Genomic DNA, 15,637 nt, shown 5'->3' on the forward strand with positions numbered 1-15,637 from the left:
TATCGTAACATGTAAGAAGCATAGGCCAAATAAAAGTAAATCTTGTAAGTAAAACAGAATTAAAGAGAAACAACACTTCAACATAAAGACCTAAGATAAACAAAATAGGGGAGCTCCTATAATTTTAGTCAATATTCAACACACTGGTCCTGTTACCCCCTTACTTTTTTTCTGTTTATGGCAGATAGGTGCCTAGGACAAGAAGAATATCATCCATACGAGAAAACGAGGCGCTCTGGGCAAGACAGTTTGGTTCTTAGGCAGATGCGATTCAAATCTCTTAACAGTAGTCAGATGTAGGAGGATACCTTCTCCCTGAAAAAAGGAGAAAGAAAGGAAACATGGCTGGCTGGAGTTTTGCATCAGAGACATACCCTGCATTCAGCTACAGTGTATTTCTGAAAGTTACTCAGGAAAGAACAGTTATAAAAAATGAATTCTCACTTGTTAAGAGCAGTGGTACTCAAATAATTCATTCACCTTTAGCAACTCTTGCATTTGTCAGATAAAATTCTGATTTATTCATTCATTCATTTAACTATACTGTTTGGGGAATAATTACAGAAGCCAAAAGAGAAAAGGGACTGGAATGGGATATTTGCTATCAACTTTCAGAGAGAGAAGGAAAACAGAAACAAAACAGGCCCAGGGCCTTGGAATAGCACCACTGCATCTGTTAGATTTATGGCGCTGAGACACAGATAAATGAAGCTGATGTCATCAGTGAGCAAATCCCTCCACATTCCATGCCAAGCCCAGGAAGAGCTGCAGAATCTGCTGATTAACTTGTGAACCCATGGGGGGAAAATAGAGGATGCTCCTGATGTATCCTGAGAAAAGAAAGAAAGAGGTTCTGCATTTCCACTTCAAGGTTCCAAGTTATTTTTGTATCTCTGAGGCCATGATGGTTAAGACTCAGGAATTAAGAGCTAACAACACCTATTCCAAGAGCCTACTATTTGTCAGGAGCCAGAAGAGAGAGAGAGGTTCCTGCTTGTAAGGAATTCAGTTTCCTGACAAGATGAATAATGAATTTCAGCAACGCAATAAGTTTGCAGATACAATGTGTTTGAGGTACTATGGAGAGTGTGTTTTTCCAGGGCAGTCACATTGCACTCCTTCAGGGGTGCCAGTCAAATTAGAGTCTATGTAAATGGAGCACCCTTGAATTGTAATATGCACAACCTGAGCTACTGTATGTGGGTATCTTGCTTCTCTTTCTCCAACTTCTACACCATCACCTCAAGAATAAAAGGGTAGTCCCAGAGTTTCATGTACCAGATAAGCTGTTCCACCCTAGCCTTCGCATCTCCATCACAGAGAGTGAAGAGAGGACTTCAGAACTCTGTGTGCTCCTGATAATACCCTGACCCTCTTTCCCCCCGTAATTTTTAGAACTTTGCCATCAGGGTCTGCCTTGAGACCACCATATCTAATCTAATTATGTCCTTTTCCCTATTCATGTTTTACACCACAAGAAGCCCCAGACCTCCAGTGTATCCTTCATCCTGTGGACTCCAAGCCCCATATGGTTCTGTACCCTCCTTCTTCTGACCCCATTTCCAACCCATTCCCAACTTTCTGAAACCCTTCTACTGTTCCCTCTGGAATTTGCTATCAATCATTAGTGAACCCCTTTTAGTCTCAACTTCTTCTGTTAATACCCTCCTCGGCCTCTTGCTCAGACTGAAATCTGGCTGAAATCTGGCTCTCATCTGAGGACACTTCTTCCCCACCAGCCCTTGCAAGTACTGCTGGCTTTCTTTCCAGCATTCTTCCTATATTTGGGGTGGGTGAATTCCTTACTTCTCATTACAGCTTCCAGATCATCCTCCCTCCCTTCTCTCTTAAATGTCTAGCTTAAAATCTCAAGTCATTAAACTTTCTATCCATTGCCCTTCCAACTAACGGTCTCCTATTCTCCCCACCATCCTTCCTTGATTTTAGCTCCTTTCTGTGAAGCTGTACAACATCACTTCTGTCATAATTCTTGGCATCGCTATTTCCTGTATAACCCATCCACTGACTTCCCTTGGACCTAATCCATCCATTGACTTCCCTTGGACCTTTTCTCTGAAGGTCTTGTTTTCCATCTTATCTTAGCCCCCCTCCCCATGGTTAGAACTTAGATTTCATCATTAACAATAACCACAACCACTCCATTATCTCATTTTCAAGCACTGAAACTATCCAACCACTACCTTCTATCCTTCCAGCTCAAGATCTTAGTACCAAACTCTAAAAATTCTTTGGCTGCCATCAGGGCCTAAAACCAAATGATCCTACCCCTTTTTCACTGTCCCTTTGCATCCTTCATCCTTCCTAACCCAGCTTACCTCTCATGAATGATTATTATCATCACTCTCTAGTATGTATTTATCTTCTTTTGTCATATTTGCATGACACAACCTCAACTTCTGGTTAACCCAACTCTTCTCCCATTCTTTGTCCACACACAAGCAGCTGAATGTGGCTGGAGAAAAACACACAACCATGCTGAGGGTTCTGACTTTAATTACATGACCATGAACCTCAGAAGTGCCTTTAGTAATGCCCAGAAAGTCTGTTATGTTTCTTTTGTTATTCCCTCCTACTCTCCTAGGTGACTATTTCATTCCTTCCCCTCAAACCTTCCACACCACCATCTCCAGCCTCACACTCAGCTGAACACTTGCCTCCTCTTTCACTAAGAAAATTGGAAGCAAGCAGAAAAGAATTTCCACAAGTACCCACTACCATACCACTTGCCTATGTGCATCTGTGCCCACATGCTTTGTCTTACCCCCTTTTTCATAATCTTAGGTAAAGCAAATCCTTCCACTCCTACATCAACTTCATGCTCTCCATTTCTTCATTATCAACATACAAACAAGCTATTATTTCTCTCATATAAAAAAAGAAAAAAGAAAAACAAGACCCTATAACTTTCTCAGTTAATATACATTTCTCTGCTGCTCCTCTTTGAAAAACAAACTGTCCTCTATGTTAATTGTCCAGTGATCTATTCTCAGAATCCAAACACTGCTCATGCTCCTCTTCTCACATGATCTACTCTCAGTCATCTTACTTGTCATCTTACTTGACCCATCAGCAGCTTTTCACACAGGTCATCACACAACTTCCTCTCTGAAACATTTTTTTTCATTTGGTTTCCAGGTCATGACACTTTCTCAGTTTCCCTCCTACTTTACTGTCCGCTCCTTCTCATTCTCCTTTCTTGGTTTCTCTTCTTTCTGACCTGCAAATGTTCTAGGGTCCCAGGGCTCTGTGTCTACTCTTCTCCATCTATGACTATTTCCTTGGTGAGCCCATCTAATCTCATAATTTGAAATATCATCTGTTGGTTGACAATGCCCAGATTTGTGTTTCAAGCCTGGACCTCTCTCTTAAACTCTGATTTCATATCCAATCACCTACTCAGCATTGTCCCTCAAATATCCGAAATAGGCGTCTCTAACTTAATACATCCCAAGCCAAACTCCAGGACTTCCTGATCAGAATAAACGACGACTCCACTCCTCCTGTTTCTCAGGGCAAAAACCTTAGTTATAGCTGACTCCTCTCTTTCCTTCATATCATCATCTAATCTATCTGCAAATCCTAGGTACTCTACCTTCAAATATATACACATAATCCAATCTCTTCTCACCACTTCCTCTACTACCACCTTGAACCAAATCATCATCTTCTCTAATCTGTATTATTGTAACAATCTCCCAACTGGTTCCCCTGTTCTCACATTGGCTTCTCTTGGGTCTTTCCTCAAAAGTAGACAGAAAGATACTTTTAAAATATAAGTCACATCATTTTACTCCTCTGTTCAAAACTCTCTAATAGCTTTCCATCTCTTCCAAAGCCAAACCCATCAGGTCCCCCAGACAACTCCCATATTTATGTTTCAATAATCATAAAGTATTATGTTTCTAATAGTTTTCCATCTCTTCCCATAGTATAAGCAAAAGCCAAACCCTTACAATGGCCTATAAGGCACCATGCAATCCAACCACCTGTTATCTTTCTGATATTATCTTTTACCCTCTCCCACACATTCTCTCCATTCCAACCACTGGTCTCCCTGCTGTTCCTCAAATCCACCAGCCCCTGCCCACTTCAAGGCTTGGCTTCCACATTTCCTATAAATCTTTGTTAAAATTTAACTACTTAGTGAGGCTTTCTATGGACAGCATAGTTAAATTGCAACCCTCCGTCCCCCTAAATTCTCTCTTTCCCATCTCCCTTCCATGAAAGGAGGTGAAAAAAGTAAAGTATAGGGGGTTTTAGGCATTTTCAGGATATTTTTTTAGGTGTTGAAATTTAAGGGGACTCGTACTGTGACACAAAACATATTATTTTAATGTTTATTTACTACCTATTTTACACCACTACTAGCATATAAGCACCATGAGAACAGAGATTTGTTTCTTGTTGCATCTCTAATGCCTAAAAGAGTATCTGGCACAGAGTTGTTGCCCAAGAAATATTTCATGAATGAATCAAATAAATGGAAATGAGAATAAGAGAATTAAGGATTTAAAGTCTGAAACAAATCTTGAAGGATGGGCAGGAGTCTATGAGGAAATCCAAGAAAAGAAAGGCACCTCAATGTCTCTAAAAAGGATTCACAGAGTAAAAAATAAATAAATACGATCAAGAAACCACAAGGAGTTAGTAAGCTCAGAGCAATGAGCAAGGGCTTTATATTGAAAAACAAAGCTATGAGGCTAGAAAAATAAGCATATGTCAAACCTCAAAGCCCATAAAAGGAGGTAAATTAAAGTAAAATATAGGCACCTTTTAGGCATTTCCAGAATCTTTCCTAGGTTGAAATTTAGGAGGACATAAAAAAGGGATTTCCTTGAAGTCAAAACATTAATAACTTATCTTAGTGTCTCAGAAGAGAGTCTATGGCTCACTGTAATGGTCAAAGACTTCTACTCCTAAATATGTGGGAAAGGCTTAATAAGTCTTTTTTTTTTTTCTTTAAAGGAAAGGACAACACAAACCAGGACATTTAAATCTGTGAGTCTGCCCAGTTCATCCTGTTTTACTGGAATGGGGCAAGGATCCAAGAGCTCTGCTTTCTTCAACTGCTACTCATGGCTGTGAGATGGCACTCCAGCCTCATGGGGAGGGAAAGGCCAGAGATGCTCTGGGTGTCTTTGCCAACTCAGAAGGCCAAAACTCTACACCAGTGGATCTTGAATTTGAGAGTGGTTCAAACATATATTGTTAAAACATATATTGTTTGGCCTATCCGCAGAGTTTTTGGAGGTCTTGGGTGGGGCCTGAAAATCTGCATTTCCAGCAAGCTTCCAGATGGCTCCAATGTTGCTGGTCTGAGAATGCTGCTTGGAGAACCACTACTCCACCCAATGCTCACACTTCACATTTTCAAAGGTTATTAAAATAGAATGAAATTAGAACTTAATAACAGAATAAAATTTAGGAAGTAAAAAATATGTGGAAATTAAACAATACAACCCTAAATAATGGATCAAAGAAGAAATCACAAGAGAAATTAGAAAATACTTTGAGATGAATGAAAATGAAAATATAACGTACCAAAACTTATGAGATGCAGCTAAATTAGCACTCAGAGGAAAATCACTGCTGTAAATTCTTATATTAAAAAAAGAAGAAGAAAGAAGAAAGATCTCAATTCAATAGCCTAACCTTCTACCTTAAGTTACTAAAAAAGAAAATCAAACTAAACCCAAGGCAAGCAGAAAGAAGGAAATAATAAAGACTAGAGTAGAAGTAAATGAAATAGAGCATAGGAGAACAACAGAGAAAATAAACAAAACTAAAAGTTGAAGAATTAACACCAATCCTTTGCAAACTCTTTCAAAAAACAGAAGATAAGGGAACGCTTTTCAACTTATTCCATGAGGCATATTATCTTGATACCAAAACTAAATAAAGACATCACAGGAAGAAAAAGCTACAGACTAATATCTCTTATGAATATACATATAAAATCCCCAACAACATACCTGTAAACATGTAAAAAAGGATTAAATACCATGACCAAGTGTGATATATTCCAGGAATAGGAAGTCAGTTCAATACACAAAAATCAATCAATGTAATGTACCATATTAATAAAGGATAAAGACCACATAATTATCTCAATAGATTCAGAAAAAGCATTTGGCAAAATTCTAAATTCATTCATGATAAAAACACTGGGAAAAACAGCAATAGAAGACAATATCCTCAATCTAATAAAGATAATCTACAACAAACCCACAGCTAATATCACACTTAAAAAGCTTTGTTCTTAAGATCAGGAACTAAACAAGGACATTTACTCCTACTCCTTCTATTCAGCATTGTACTGGAGGTTCCAGTTGGGGCAGTTAGTCAAGAAAATGAAATGTAAGTAATCAAGATTGGAAAGGAAGAAATAAAACTGTCTCTATTCACAGACAACATGATCTTATATATGAAAAATACCAAGGAATTCACAAAAAACATTATTACAACTAATAAAGAAATCCAACAAGGTTGCAAGATACAAAATCAATGTACAAAAATCAATTGTATTTCTTTATACTAGCAAAAACATTTCAAAATTAAAATTAAGAAAACAATTGCATCTACAAAGTGTCAAAAAGAATAAAATACTTAGGAATAAATTTAACAAAAAAAAGTACAAGACTTATACACTGAAAACTACAAAATATCATTGAAAGAAATTAAAGAAGACTTAAATAAATGGAAAGACATCATGTTCATAGATTGGAGGACAATATGGTTAAGATGGCAGTACTCCCAAAACTGATCTATAGATGCAACACATTCTCTACCAAAATCCCAGGTTCCTTTTTTGTAGAAATTGACAAGTTGATCCTAAAGTTCATATGGAAATGTCAAAACAAGAATAGCCAAAACAATCTTGAAAAAGAAGAACAAAGTTGGAGGACTCACACTTCATTGGATCAAAACTTACTAAAAAGGTATAGTGAACAAGATAGTGTGATACTGGTATAAGGACAGATACGTAGTTCAATAGAATGGAATAGAGAGCCTGGAAATAAACCCTATATTTATGGTCAGTTGGTTTTTAACAAAGATGTCAAGACAATTCAATGGGAGTAAAGAATAGTCTTTTTAATAAATGGTCCTGAGAAGACTGAATATCTATAAACAAAAGAATGATGTTGGACTCCTAACTCATATCACATACAAAAAATAACTTAAAATGGATCATAGACCTGAATATAGGAGCTAAAATCATAAAACTCTTAGAAGAAAACATAAGTATATCTCTGTGATCTTGGATTAGGCAATGATTTCTAAGATATGACACCAAAAGCCAGTGACAATAAAAATAGATAAACTGAACTTCATTAAAATTAAAAACTTTTCTGTTTCAAAGGACACCATCAAGAAGTGAAAAGATAATTCACAGAAGGGAAGAAAATATTTATAAGTCATATATTAGATAAGGGTATCCAAAATATATAAAGAAGACTTACAACTCAACAATAAAAAAGTAAGTAGCCCATTTTTTACGGGAAAATAATTTAAATGAATATTTTTCCAGAGAAGATATAGGAATCACCAATAAGCCCATGAAAGAGTTATGCTGAGTAAAAGGAGCCAGTTGCCACATATTGTATGATTCCGTTTATACAAAAGGTCCAAATAGGTAAATCTGTATTGTTCAGAAAGTAGAGGTGTTTGCCTAGGACTGGGGGAGCAGGGGAAGAAATGGAGAGTGACTGTTAATGGACACTGGATTTCTTTTTAGGGTAATAAATATGTTCTAAAATTAGATAATGATAATGGTTGCACAATTCTGTGAATATATTAAAACAGCTGAATTGCATACTTCAAAATGGATAAATTTTATGGCATGTGAATTATATTTCATAAAGATATTTTAAAAGATTTTTTTTAAGTATAGCTCTTTTGGACTATAAAATAATAGCATATTTATTATAGAATATTACATAATATAGACAAGTAAAAAGAAGAAAATAAAAATTGCCTATAATTTCACAATGCAACCGGTAATTGATGTTAATAATTATTATTATACTTACTATCTTTTTAATCTGCATACAGTTAAACAACTTGGGTTCATACTACACATACAAGCTTACAACTTGCCTGTTTAAATTTAACATTATATTGTGAGCCTTTCCCTATACCATTAAAAATTTTAGTGAGTAATTTTAACAGTTATATAATATTCACAGATAGTTACTGGGAGAGCCAGTATTGCAAAAGTGTCTTGAATGCTTTAATTAATTGCCATGCCCATGTTGATCAGACCTGAAAGGTGACCTGTCAATCTTTGTATGAAGTCAGACTCCCTTTACACTTCTTGTACAGAGGCTGTATGACCTTGGACAACTATCTTACCTCTCTAAACTTCTGTTTCCTTACTCTTTTATGTTGTGCTTTGTAGAACATGATGGCTAAAGTCCCTGCAAGATCTAACCCTTCAAGGAGGTCGTGGTAAGGACTGTCAAGTACACAGGAAAGTAGAAAAAATTAATTTATGGTGTAAAATTAATCACCACCATCACCAGAGGCAGGTGAGGCTACACGTGGCTGCATAGACTGGTCACTCTGCCTGGGGCTGTGGATACTATAGTGCAAGGAACATACTGTCCCTGAGTCAACCATGTTATAGTGGAAAGTCCCCAGGCCTTTGTTAATAGTTAAACCTGGGTTCAAATCCTAGGTTCTAACACTTTCAGCTATGCAGCCTTTGGTAATTTACCTTTCACCCTCAGTTTTCTTTTCTGCTCAATGGGGTAATGTTAGTATCTACCTCAGTGGTTACTGTGGGTATGTACCTAGGTCTGCCCTAGCACAGAGCATGTGTTCAATAAATAAATATTCCTTTTTTTATATGCTTTCTCAAGTCTTTGAATCCTTCCCTGAGGAATGTGGGAACAGTCTAGAATAGAAACAACACAAAAAATTATCCATCAAATTTTCTCTCAAGGACTCCATCAAAGAACTGCTAGATTTCCCAGAATATATTTAGAGAGCAATGTTAAGACTGTCCAGGATTCAAGAGTGGAGCAGTGACTTCATTTCTGGTCTCATTACTTATTACACATTACTTATTACACTTCTCCAGACTTATATGATTCATATCTATTCAGGCAGTCTGTGGTCTTAGATATAGAAACGCTGTGTGGTATAATAAGATACATGAAGTTTGGACTCAGAAAGAATGAGTTTGAATCCTAACTCTAGGGCTTATTAGAAGTTCAAAGTATTGAACTTGTTGGATTCTTCACATAGGAGGGGAACAACAATTACCTTGCAGGGTTGAGTCAAGGACTTAAAATGAAATATATAAAGTGCCAGGCATGTGGTGAGAGGCTGATAAATGGCAGCTATGACTATTCAGCCTGTCACATCATAAAGCTGATGTCCTTAGCAGGGGAACAGAAGCCTCATCATTAGTAACAGCCATATCAATCAGGATGAAAGCTGTCAGTCCCTGAAGTGTGTGGTCTCTTTTCAAACCCAAAGAGACTCCATCTCATCACCTTCTGTTGTCCCAGGCTACAGGCTTATGTTCCTGATGCTTCTTTAAATCTCCAAAGTGCCCAGAAGTGCCTGATACATTTGGCATTCAGTAATTATTAGTAACCAATGACTTCTCTGTGGTGAAACATACCCTGCTTTCACTCACTTACTCGGGTACTTGCAGATGATTCTGAAGGGCTGGTGGTTCACATCTGTCTGTTATGCAGCAGATATATTTTTCATTCAACTTGACAGGGTATTTCAGGATGGAGAAAACCCTGAAGAAGCCATTCATCTGCTTCTCCAGGACCTCCATGGTACTATGGTTGCTCAGGTCCCTCTCGGCCCTCCCTCTCGGCCCAGTCCGGCCAGGTCACATTGGATGCGAGGTACCAGCCCCTGGAGATGCATTTGGCCACAGCTTCATCATCAATCCTATCAAACTGCACTTGGGGCATTTCAGAATCTGGTTAGAAAAAGTAATAAAACAAGTAGTTCCTTTTTTATTTCAGCCCCAGGAGGTTTGGCCTAGCAGAAATCTTGCCCTGGGCTTTTACAATAACTCTTATTTGGCAAAAGATCTTGAGGTTCACTGTAGTTAAAATTTTCAACCAGGTACGGTGAGAGAAAATCAGGAGACATGTATGCTCCTGCCTTGCAGCTCTCATCTATTACTGCTGTGTTTATTTTTGGAATCTTTCCCTCTTTGGAGGGTTCATTTCGAACTGTTTACCTCAGCTACCCTGCTGAGAATTATAGGAAATAACAAATGATTCTCACCATCACCTTCTAATCTCTTCCAACCCTACCCTGGAGGAATTCTGACATGCCTTCTTTCGCCCTCCACCTCAACCCCTACCCCACCCTCCCCCATGAGATCTCTGGTGACAAGACCATTCTCCATGTAATCCTAAGAAAGATGCGGATCCCTGGGGCACTATGAAGATCCACTGGTCTAGTCCAATCCTACATGTTAATAGTGAGAAAATGAAGCCCAGAAAAGCTAAATGAGTTGTCCAGAATATTCCACAATTAGCATTTGGGCATCCCAACTCCCAATTCAGGGCTATTCTTACTAAGCCACATACCATATCTCAGAGTTTTCATATAAGAATACTGTTATTTAACATTTTGGTTTTCAGTGTTATAATTTGCTTGGTGAGATTGAAATCAGGCCAGTGTTTTGTTTTGTTTTGATGGTCTGCTTGTTTGAATAATAGGTGCAGATACAGCAGCTTTGGTTCAGAGCAATATTTTTTGCTAAGGTGAACTGAACTTCCAAATACCTGACTCTCATTATGGGAATGAAAAGAGCCTATAATAATTTGAGTAGAAAAGAAAAAGTGAGGATACTAGAAGAGAAAACCCTATGAAGAGACAGAGCTCGAAGCCAAGATTATCTAATAAATTTCCTTACCTTCTACTGTTAGTTTAATTGTACTTTTGCCTCTTCCATGTGGTGTGATGGCTGAGCACTTGTAGATGGCTTCATCCATGAAATCCACATTTCTGAGTAAAAGTGATAGAGTCCCCTCAGAAATTTCAGTCCAATCCACGGAGACTCTTCCCTCATACAAGTAGTTCTGGTCCTCTAGTTGCTCTGTATTATTGTGAAACTGGTAAATCAACTTTGAGAAAACGTCAAAAAATCATAGTAACTAAAGAAGTGATAACATCCTAATCATTTTCTACTTCATGTTCCCCTTGGATGTCTTCTTTTTCCCAAGAAAACTCAAGATTTTCTGTGACCTCCACAAAGGAGAAATGGCAGGGGACGGTAACATCAGTGAAAGCGTGGGCCCGTACCTCTTCTGTAGACACTGAGAAGGTCAAAGAAGAAATTAAATTAGTAAAGTACTTAGGAAGGCCAGTGAATGCTGCTGTACCAGGTAGGGTTTAATAACAGATAAATCACTCTAGTTATTTCTAGCAGATAAGAACTCAGCACAGAGAATTCAGCATTTATAAAATCACTGGAAGGCTGGAGGAATGAACCCAGTGATGGGCATGAAAGGTGAGACTTGCAGTGTGTGTGTTCTGTTCTGTCTTTCCCTGCATTATGTTAGGCTCAGAACAATGCTCTTTCCTCAGTTCCTACCTCAGTATTAGTATAAAGATTAAGTGAATTAATTCAGGAAATATGTCTAGCACTTTGAAAACACTTAAGAAATGTACTCGATATATTAGGCTTCTTCAGAGAAACAGAACAAACAAAATTTATATAGCAAGATCATGTGTTTTGGAAATGAGACATCCCAAGATCTGCAATGGGTAAGCTGGAGACATAGGAATGCTATGGTATATTCCAGTCCCAGTTGAATGCTCAGGACTAAGAAAAGCCTATGTTTCATTTCAAGCCTTGCTCAAATTATTGTTATTTGTCAAATGTGGTTATAATAAAAAAGCAGTGGATTATAGTTATAAACAAATTTTAGTCTGAAAATGTGTAAATCCAAGTTCTAGTTCTAAATCCCTCTCACTAGTCATTTGGCACTGAGCAAGTCACTTAATCTGAGTTATAGTTTCCTTGTGTATAATTAGGATAAGAACACCTGCCCCAGGGTTGTTATGAAATACCTTGGGACCTTAGGTAGTTTGTATATAATATGTTTCCATCATTTTGCAGAGGGAAAGAAGGAATGGACTAGAAGAGTAGATACCTCAGTAAACTGCCCCTCCTCCAAATCTCTCAAAATATGTAGTTTACTTATGAGGAACCCTTGATTCTAGCTTCTCAAGTTATACCCAGGAGGTCTTGTTGCAGCTACACCCTTTCTGGCCCCAAAAGAAAGAGTTTCAGCCTCGGGAACCCAAAGGTTCTAGCCAGCAAATCATGAAACATGATCTCCTGATGATGTAATTGGTAAGATAAAAGATATTTTCTGACTGATGTGTCAGTAGGTAGTCCTACTTGAATCTATAACACTGTATTATTTCTAGACCATGTGTCTTAAGCTTCCCAAGGCCTAGAAGCCAAGGCAAGGGCTCAGCAAAACGCTAATAAGGTGAGAAAACACTCTGAAAACTGTAGAAAGATACTATATCTAAAGCACCTACTGTAGTACCTAGCACGTAGTATTAGGTCCGTCAATATTGCTACAAAATGTAAGATATTATTAGAACACACCTTTCTCTTTCTCACCTACATACATACTCATTCCTGTAATTTCTTTGGTTGGGTTATTCCAATGAGTGAATTACCATCTCGCTTTGCCCTTCTGCTCCCCACTACTCACACACACACGTGCACGCACACAAACACGTGTGCGCACACACACACACTCAAGCATCAAAAGAAAAGAGCCGGTAAATGTAATCTGTGTGGACCAGGCCTTGCACTAACTCCTGAGTAGATCTCTGGAGGCTGAGGATGCCTTCAAGCTGCTGCTATCTTTAAGCAACCAGCAGAACTGCGTCAGTCCCTAAGAGATAGCATATCCCTGAAAACTATAAATGTGTTTGATGACTTTGTGGAGTAGTTATATTGCAGATTTGGGATACATTTTTTTTAAAGAAATTTTTGCATATATACTTTCGGTTAGCTGAATTACATTACATTTTCAACATCTATATACTGTTCATCTCAACATTTTTGAAGAATTGAGTATAAGTTGACTGCATTGACTGCCCATCCAGATTTTTCAGGACAGATCTGATTTCAAATATTCTGTGGTACTATACTCCCAGCACTTGCCAGAGTCACTTGAAGTGTGGGCTGGGCAGGGGAGGGGTGCAGAGGTAGGGAGTCTATTTTTTTTTTTTAATTGGGGGCATTCATATTATAGGTGTGAATAAGTGTAGTTATCCAGATATAGCCTCAAATGGAAAAAAACAACTTAGGGGGTTGGGAGGATCTTTTAATTAAAAAAATGAGTAAACAATAATGCTTTACAATTCATGTCTGCTGTATTTTCCTCATCTGTTCATCATTTCTTATGAAACAAAGCATTGTTATTTCCATCAAATAAATAAAAAATCTGCAATATAACTACTCCACAAGGCATTGTTATTCCCATCAAATAAATTTTTAAAAATCTCCAAATCACTATTTTCTTCACTATCTCCAAAGTTGTTTCAGAAACATCTACAAAGTTTTTTTTGAAAAGTGTCTCACCTGCACCCTGAACAAGTAGAAGAATGCTGACAGTCACCAAAAAGAAAGACATTCTATAAGAAACAAAAAGATAGAAAATTTGCCTTAGCCATGGAAGAGTGTTGACCAGCATAATTCAGCCACCCCTTGTGGCATCTGAGGAAGGTCTTAACAGATACCACCTCTAGACTAAACCCCTACCAGATGCACCCTTTGCAGACAGAAACTTCCAGCACCTTGGTATGCCATGTGGGATATCCACCAAATCAAGTTCACTCAGGCTGATCCAATGCAAATGTGTATGTGAATCTGGAACTATATTTCTCTAATATACAAATCTGTCCCTCTAAGTGAGTCATATTTGAATTCATTTGAATCATAGTCTACCTTGAGATGATATTTGAGGGGTCAGTGACAACTTCACAAACAACTGTTGCTGGCCTTTCTGGATGTTGCTGGGGGAAAGTCAACAGTAGAGGAGCCATAAATAGTAGATATACACGTGTATCTGGGAAGTTATGGAGCGATGCTTCTCAAATGGATAAAAACAACTGTAGGGAAGGAAAAATAATTTTCTTTCTACCCTTCTAAGTTCTTCTCGCTGGTCTAATAATCAAATGGAGATGAGACAGATTAACAAGAGAAAATAACCAAAGTTATAACATATGTACATCCGGTGCGGTGGGGGGGGGGCGGGGGGGGGGACGCGCAGTCCATAAGAATGTGGGACCCGAGGACAAATCAGGCAACTGAGACTTAAAGGAGAAAAGATGGGTTGTAGTTTGGGACTTCAAAGGACAGGAAGGCAATTCGTATGGAGATGGAAAAGCAAATGTTCAGTAAACAAATATTTACTGGGCCATCTTTAACAATGGGACACAGAGCGGACTTTGATCAAAGGAACCTTGCTAGGTTCCTCCCTGTGTATGGCATACTAGTCCATATTAAACAATAGTTATCTATGATGATAGCTCCTTTCCTGGATCAGGTCCTCTATTTAAATTGTTTTAGGCAGTTACAGAGAAGGTCAAAGGTTTTTCCTGAGTCTTTTGTTTCTTAAAACTAATCAGCTTAAAATAATCAATACCCTAAAAAGGCACATTTTGGGGTGGCAAACTCTGCTTCCTCTCATAACCGAGAGGAAGTACTTAAATGAGCCTGCCTGGCTAGGGCTTCACTTTAATGGGAATGGAATTAAAAAGCCTAGGACAGCTCTGGAAGGGGTGGGAGAAAAGGGCTCAGGGAACAGTAAACCCCTTTAAGAAGCTCTGACACAAATGTACATCTACATACAGGAAGGGCAATCTTAACTCCCAGGCTGGATCCACTCTCCCTCTCTGGGCTCATCTTTCACTACTCCTCCCACCTTTCAAGGTCCACCAGGACCAGCCTTAAGTTATGATACTGTCCAAATCTTCCTTGACTGGCATGTCCCCATCATCACTACCCTCATTCGCCCCCCACTACTCACTTATCATTCAAAACTCTGCCCCAGTGGCACTTCTCAAAGCCCTCCCTGATCCATGTCCAGTTCATCATTCCCTTTTCCATATCTTGAACAAACTTTTGTTGTTGCATGAATCACATTATGTAGCAATTATTTCTTTACATATTTTTTTGTCCTTTACTATTTTAAAGAAAGAAAAGTAAGATTATTATATCTTCTCAGCATATTTTCCTGCCTCCTCTTCTTCCTGTGATCTATTAAAAAGAAAAAGAACCTACTACAATCCTCCAGGTCTATTATACATCATAATAATAACAACTATATATCAAATGCTTACAAATGCCAAATTTAATCTTCAAAATAAGCCTATGAAATAGGTATTATTATTATCTCCATTTATAAGTGAGGAAACTGAGGCATAGAGAGAGGAAATAATCTATCTTGTGTTATATAGAACCAAGCTCTCACCTTTCAAGTTAGCTGAAGCCTGTGTATGCCACCTAAATTCTGTCCTGACAAACCTCTGCAACTTCACCATACACCATGGGAAGTTTCATCACCCAGGCCATCCATCAAGAAAACAGCATGGGCTGATG

The 15,637-nt window shown here is 38.2% G+C and overlaps 1 long non-coding RNA gene across 2 annotated transcripts in view; it reads right to left on the reverse strand.

Annotated features, from left to right (window-relative positions):
- Window positions 1–15,637, reverse strand: part of LOC111731085 — a 19,020-nt gene continuing 3,383 nt past the window's right edge. Inside the window, exons 2-4 of one of the 2 annotated variants that reach the window (XR_002776955.1) lie at window positions 10,919–11,321; window positions 9,672–9,967; window positions 1–315 (exon numbers count right to left, since the gene is read on the reverse strand). This is a non-coding gene — a long non-coding RNA (uncharacterized LOC111731085). Of the gene's footprint in view, window positions 316–9,269; window positions 9,968–10,918; window positions 11,322–15,637 lie in introns of those variants that run through there. The other variant, XR_002776959.1, reaches the window with a different exon arrangement.

The sequence above is a fragment of the Pteropus vampyrus genome, unplaced genomic scaffold, assembly GCF_000151845.1.
Source record: "Pteropus vampyrus isolate Shadow unplaced genomic scaffold, Pvam_2.0 Scaffold1, whole genome shotgun sequence".
In the NCBI taxonomy this organism is placed as follows: domain Eukaryota; kingdom Metazoa; phylum Chordata; class Mammalia; order Chiroptera; family Pteropodidae; genus Pteropus; species Pteropus vampyrus.